The 7,042-nt window shown below is 49.2% G+C and overlaps 1 protein-coding gene across 2 annotated transcripts in view; it reads left to right on the top strand.

The window, feature by feature from the left end:
• The first annotated feature begins 1,248 nt into the window (after positions 1 to 1,248).
• The window catches only part of SGF29 (SAGA complex associated factor 29), a 32,362-nt gene continuing 26,568 nt past the window's right edge, over positions 1,249 to 7,042 (top strand). Inside the window, exons 1-2 of one of the 2 annotated variants that reach the window (XM_052635594.1) lie at positions 1,249 to 1,419; positions 3,610 to 3,654. The gene's annotated coding sequence lies outside the window, so the exon portion shown is untranslated. The remainder of the gene's footprint in view (positions 1,420 to 3,609; positions 3,655 to 7,042) is intronic. The other variant, XM_052635593.1, reaches the window with a different exon arrangement.

Genomic DNA, 7,042 nt, shown 5'->3' with positions numbered 1-7,042 from the left:
TCCGGGAGTTGGTGATGGACAGGGAAGCCTGGTGTGCTGCAGTCCGTGGGGTTGCAAAGAGCTGGACACACTGAGCAACTGAACTGAACTGCCCCTTCCACCACTGGGTGCCAGCCCAGGGCTAGATACCCAAGGGGAGACCCTCCCCTCCATCCCTACCTCCCACTCTCTCACCCCAGGGAAAGCCTGGGTCCAAGGGATTGCTGCCCAAGCATGTCTATAATCCTATTTCTATAATAAAAACTATTTTAACTATTGAAAAAAAGGGGAGTGAGCAGTGGGGTCGTGTACCAAACTCTCCATAGAGGTTATATCCTCAACTGGGATTCTGGAGAACTTTTACTTCCAGATGCTAGATCCCGGCAACATTTGACTTTTTCACAGTGTATGAGGAGCCTGGTGGGCAAGAGTTCATAGCCTCGCAAAGTTACCTGTTTTAGAAGGAGGGGAGAAAAGGAAGATGTTAAGGGTCAGTTTAATTCATCCCTTTCCTTTACTCAATTCCACGCATACTATGCCACCTTCTGGTCAAGATATGGCTTTTTGTCTGTGTCAAGGAAAATCACCATTAAAAGTGAATACAATGGTTACAGTACCTCCTACCTCCCGCCTCCCAAGGTGAAGAGAAAACTTCTTGTTTTGCTCAAATGGGTGAGGAGTGGGTGTGAACAGGGTCAAGCTGAGTGACTGTAGGTTTTTTTACACAGAAAGTGCCTGAAGCCCTCATGTAAAAAAGCCAGTCCTCAAGCAGGAGAAAGCAAAGAGGAGAGACAGATGAGAGCATGGCCTTCAGGAGTGTAACTCTGTCAAGGGAGGAATTAGTAAAAGGATTAGTAAAAGGAAAGCACTCTGTGTAACTCTCTCCATGCGCCCTCAAGCGACCTTCAGTGAAGATTGCTGTGACTTTTCAAGGCTCTTTGGGAAAGCATTTCAGATGTGTTAGATGAAGAAGGATAGACAAGGAAGCCCCAGATTCCTTTGCCACATTGTAGCTTTCTCAGAAGGGCTTCCCAGGTAGTTCAGTGGTAAACAATCTGCCTACCAATCCAAGTGCCCGCGGGTTCAATCCCTGGGTGGGGAAGATCCCCTGGAGGAGGGCATGGCACACAAAGACCCTGGTTTGGTAAAATAAGGTTCGGCCGAAAAGCCGGGAGCAGTGTGTCAAAGTGAAAACTACATTTCCCAAAGGGCAGCGCGGCACGTCACAGAGGATGACGGCGCATGCGTAGAGGGGTCCTCCGCGCTGCGACTAAGCTCATAAGAGGGAAAAAAGCTGTGTGGGTCTCGTCCTGCCGCGAATCTTCGAACGTAAACGGCGTTGTCATCTGCAGACTCTGAAGAGCATTCGAGGGACCGCGCGCCTGCTCCCGCCGTCGCAGTTTCCAGCGCGACGTGCTTGTTCCACCCGTGGCTCTGTAGGTAGGTATGGATCGCGGTCTGGGACAACCCCCTTCCGCCGCACACCCCCGCCTGCAGGATGGCGGGAGCGGAGGGCCGGTGGTCTCCATGCCCCGGCCTCGGTGAGGCTGCTCTTGAGGGGCGGCGCGCATGCGCCTTGGCGGAGAAAGGCGGGGCGCCGGGAAGGAGGGCTGGTGTATCGTCTGCGCGTGCGCCTGCCTGCCCTGCGCGGGTGGGAAGCCGCCGCATGTGGAGCTTGGCGCAGTGGCCCGGGGAGGCGGGGTACCCAGGCCAGGTGCTAGAAGACAAAGGCAGAGGATGGGCCCCGAACCTTGATAGCATTTGTTATTTGCTCACGATGTGCCCATCTTAACCGAATGACCTCATTCTTCATTCATATTTCTCTTGGCGCCTTGTTTCTCTGCCCTTGTTTGCAGCCAGAATTTCGGTCTGTACTCACTAGCACTTTTTCTCCTCCAAACCCACTCCAGTCGGGCCTGGGGCCCCACCCTTCCACTGAAATAGCGCCTTGTCAAAGCCACCAGTCATCTCTAGGTCACCAAATTCAGTGTTTAGTTCTCAGACCTGTAGCAGTATTTGATGCAGTTGCAGGAGGAGAAGGGGACGACAGAGGATGAGATGGCTGGATGGCATCACTGACTCGATGGACGTGAATCTGAGTGAACTCTGGGAGTTGGTGATGGACAGGGAGGCCTGGCGTGCTGCGATTCATGGGGTCGCAAAGAGTCGGACACGACTGAGCGACTGAACTGAACTGAACTGATCTCTTTTTGCTATGGAGTGTGCTGAAGTGTGACAAAACTTGGAAGGAAGAGTATAGATTTTATAGTTTGCAGGCTTGCAGTGGCAGCTCGACTACTTTTATTTCCTGAGTTACCTAGCATAACTTCATCCAACTGAACTAAAGCTTCCCCAGCTGTAAAGAAGGCGGGCTTGTAGCATTGATGTAGGCTTAAATGAGAGTCACCTATGTAAGCTTCAGTACCAAAGCCTGGTAGGTATTGCGTTGGGGTGCAGGGTGGGATAGGTGGAAATCATCAGGTCTCCTTAATTTTAAAAAGGAAGCGAATTGAGGGACTTCCCTGGTGGTCCAGTGGTTAAGAATCTGCCTTGCAATGCAGGGGACTCAGTGTTTGATCCCTGGTCAGGGAACTATGAACCCACGTGGTGTGGGGCAATTAGGCCCAAGCACCACAACTACTGAGCCCATAGGCACAACCAGAGAGTCCATGGGTCCCACATGATGCAACGAAGATGCTGTGTGCTGCAGCTAAATGAATGAATAAATAAATATTTTCTAACAAAACTAATGTAGATTCTTACTGATGTGGCTAAATGGAGGGTATGGGATCTGAATGTAGTCTTGGATGCCTTGCTTCCCTTTGACTCATGACAAAGCTTTTATTGTCCTAAGTCCTATGTGATTATTTTTAGAGTGGTTTAAGTATAGACTTTTCATTTGTATGAGAGGGTCAGAGAGCAGTTTTAGGCTGTATGTATAGCAGTTACTATGTGCTTTTCCTCACAGCCTTGGTCCCTATGAATTACCTCTTTTTTAGTCAAACTTCTTAGTTGCATGTAGCCCAAACTAGCCTAAGCAGAAAAGGAGTATCTGTTGACTCTTAACTACAGTCCCAGGTATACCAGCTCCAGGTATGGCTGTATCCAGAAGCCTTGGTTATGTCACCAGTATTTTCTGTGTCTTTTCAGCTCTGCTTTCCTGGAGAATACAGCATTAGTCTTAAACCAAGGAGCAGTTGTGTAATCCCCATAAGGTTTCAGAATTCTTATGAATTTTGAGGCAAGGCCCAGTAATAAACCCCTCAGGCAGGCAAAAATCTCCATCAGTTCCAGGCTTCTATGCTACTCTTTTAGCCAACAGAAAGAGGTCTTTTTTTTTTTTTTTTGTAGATCGCTTTAGCAAGAGATTTGAAATTGATGTTGGCCAGATTTGGGTCACATGGTGGCTCAGAGGTTAAAGCGTCTGCCTGCAATGTGGGAGACCTGGGTTCGATCCCTGGGTCAGGAAGATTCCCCTGGAGAAGGATATGGCAACCCACTCCAGTATTCTTGCCTGGAGAATCCCATGGATGGAGGAGCCTGGTGGGCTACAGTCCACGGGGTCACAAAGAGTCAGACACGACTAAGTGACTTCACTTTCACTTTCACTTTCACTTTCATCTCTTCCAGAACCAGTTGTGCTGGACAGGAAGACTAAAACTTCTGTGGACCCAGGTGGTGTACCCAGCCTTGGAGCCAAGATGAAGGATGGTTTCCCAAAGGGAAATTAGAGTACTGTTACAAGACCTAAATGTTTACTTAGGAAAAAGGAACAGGTTTCTTTAAAAAGATTCACATGTGACTGCTCTTAGCAGTTTTATTCATAATGGCCCCAAATGGACATAGATGCTATTCAGAGAAAACAGGTTAGATAAACTGGTTTGTTCATACAATTAATGCAACTCAGCTATAGAAAGGAACAAACTGCTAATACACACAGCAACACAGATGAGTCTCAAAACACATTAAGTAAAAGAAACCAGACAGTAAAGTATACAGATGGCATGATTATATTTCTGTGAAGTTCTGGAAAAGGCATAACTGGTCTGTAGTAGAACGTAGCAGAACAGTGGTTCCCCTTGTGGGTAGAAGTAGAAAGTCAGTGGAAAGAAGAGGGTTCTAGGACCCAAAAGGTTTAGGGTTACTGGGCCTTGCCTCAAAATTCATAAGAATTCTGAAACCTTATGGGGATTACGCAACTGCTCCTTGGTTTGAGACTAATGCTGAGATCAACTGGGACCCTTGAACTTGGATAACAGGCAATTTGGGCTGAACATTCAGTTTCCTCCCAGCTGGGAGCTCCTTGGCCTTTTTGTTTAGCTGTGGTTCCAAGTCTGTGTTCCCACTTGTTTTGCACCAGCAAGTTTAGTGTTTTCAGAGTGGAGAGCTACAGGAACCTTTACTGAGAGTGTATTTTCTGGGGAAATTCAAGTTCGCAGCTGACTGGATCTGGAGATAGCAGTGTGTGCATGCTCAGGCACAGAGTTGTGTCTGACTCTGCGACCCTAGGGACTGTTGCCCACCGCTCCTCTGGCCATGGCATTCCCCAGGCATTTGCGTGGAGCGGGTTGCCATTTCATCCTCCAGGGGATCTTCCTGACCCAGGGATCAAACCACATGTCTCATGCATCTCCTGCATTGGCAGGTGGATTCTTTACCACTGAGCCACCTGGGAAGCCCAGAGATAGCAGTAGTTTATTGTAAAATCAGAAAATGAGGTGCTTCTCCCAGACAGGGTGCTACCTAGTGGGCAGAGCTCAAGCAGGGGAGGGCCCCTTAAATGATGGCGGCCATAATCACTCCCCTATGCTTGGGATGTGTCAGCATTTTCTGTTGCTTGTGCCTTTGACTGCTTTGCTCAACTTAATAATACAGTCCCCTGTCTTTTCCTGGCACTGCCTTATCTACACTTCAGAATTACTTCACATCAAATAGAAAGAAGGTGAGATGAGAGCATTTAAAAAGTTACAAGTGAGGGTTTTTTTGGTGTGTGAGTGCATCCTGACAGTTGGTGTAGGGTCTTCCTCTGCCTTAAGACTGGCCTCTCGTCTAATTTGGGGCCCTCCTTTCCCGCTGCTGCCTTCTGGTTGCAGGATGGGACCCTGCCTGGCTTGGTATTTGACCTACTCCTCCCGACCAGGTGGGTCAACTTTTTCACTTGTTTGCTGACAGTTTCAACCGCAGTTTCGTGTGTCTGTTTCTGCATCTACTCATTGCAAAAGGTTTTATGAGACAGCACTTTTTTTTTTCTTAAATATACATGGGATCTTTGTGGAGAAATACCCAAGAAACAACAGTGTTTGCTTCAAGGAGTGGGCAATTTCCTGACACTGCTTATCAGTGGGGTTATTGATGAAAGGGGCTTGTTGAAGACAGCAGAGATGACTGTTCTTGCCTGTGGAGCTTTCTAGGCTGGGTGGAGAAGAAAAGATCTACCTACATCTACCGTCTGAAAAGCTGTTATAGATCTAGGTGAAAGTGGTAGTCACTCAGTCGTGCCCAGCTCTTTGCGACCCTGTGGAATGTAGCCCTCCAGGCTGCTCTGTCCCTGGAATTCTCCAGGCAAGGATACTGGAGTGGGTTGCCGTGCTCTCCTCCAGGGGATCCTCTCAACCCAGGGACTGAACCCAGGTCTCCTGCATTGCAGGCAGATTCTTTATCTTCTGAGCCACTAGGGAAGCCTGTAGGTCTAGATAGGTTCCAGGAAAAGTCAAATAAGAGTAAGTTAGGCTTCTTTAGGGTTAGTCACACAAAGCCAGTCTTCAGCTGGTTGTTGAGGAAAATGGACCCTGACAAAGAAGGAAAGGGTAGGTCTTCCCTGGTGGCTCAGTGGTAAAGAATCCGCCTGCCAGTACAGGAGACACAGGAAACATGGGTTCGATCTCTGATCCAGGAAGATCCCACATGCTGCAGAGCAACTAAGCCCGTTTGCCAGAACTACTGAGCCTGTGCTCTAGACCCCAGGAACTGCAATTACTGAAGCCCATGCGCCCTAGATCCCGTGCTCCACAAGGAGAGAGTAGCCCCTGCTCACCACAGCTAGAGAAGAGGCCGCACAGCAGGGAAGACCCAGCACAGCCAAAAATAGGTAAAATGAAAAAGAGGGAAAGAATGTGCCTTTCAGGCTCTTTGGAGGGCAGGGTGGGATGGGACAGGACATCTGTGTTTGTGAGTCTATAGATAAGACACACTGGAAGGAATGTCAGCAGATGATGACACTAGATAGGCCTCAGGGCTGGACCCATCCTTCACCCTCCTGTCCCTTCACATGCAACCCTGTTCTCTTATCCTGGGACTTGTTCTCGGTGTGCTCCTGCCCCTCAGCCAACATGCTTCCATTTCCTCCACCTGTAATCCCTTTGTCTACTTGCCTCCCTCTCAAGCCTCCACCGCTGTCTCTGGGTCACAGCCCTGCTAGCTGGGAATTGCTGTCTTCATTGCTACCACACCCCTCCTGCCTGGTCCCTCCCATTGACAGTGTTTCCCTCTCTCCCAAGGTCATCAGTAACACCCTATTCAGTTCTGGAGACAGTCCTTTTCTGTGGCATGTGGTATTATCCATCACCCTCTTTAACTTTGAGGGAGATTAAGATTTGGAGATATCATTGCACAGACAGGGCTGGGGGAGGAGTTACCTAGGAGTGAGAGGGGACAGCAGCCCAGCTTGAGCCCTTAGGAGCGCCAGCGTTTATGACTCTCTTGATTTATGTATTTGGCTCTGCTCGATCTTTGTTGCTGTGCGGACTTCTTTGTTGCAGTGAGCGGAGGCTGCTCTGTGGTTGAGGTGTGTGGGCTTCTGTCTTTGCAGAGGCCAGGCTCTAGGACACGTGGGCTTCAGTGTGAGTGGCATGTGGCTCAGCAGCTGTGGCTCACAGGCTTAGTTGCTTAGTTGTGGTGCCATGGCCTGTGGAACCTTCCCAAATCAGGGATCGAACCTGTGTCTCCTGCGTTGGCAGGCAGATTCTTTATCCCTGAGCCACCAGGGAAGCCCAGCTCCAGCATTTAGAGAATGTTCAGGAGGGAGATCAGCCCAGGAGACCAAGGAGGAGCTGAGATGAGGTGT

This window comes from Budorcas taxicolor, chromosome 2, assembly GCF_023091745.1.
Source record: "Budorcas taxicolor isolate Tak-1 chromosome 2, Takin1.1, whole genome shotgun sequence".
Taxonomy (NCBI): domain Eukaryota; kingdom Metazoa; phylum Chordata; class Mammalia; order Artiodactyla; family Bovidae; genus Budorcas; species Budorcas taxicolor.
Note: the sequence above shows the minus strand (reverse complement) of the source record. Positions and strands in the feature narration are given on the sequence as shown.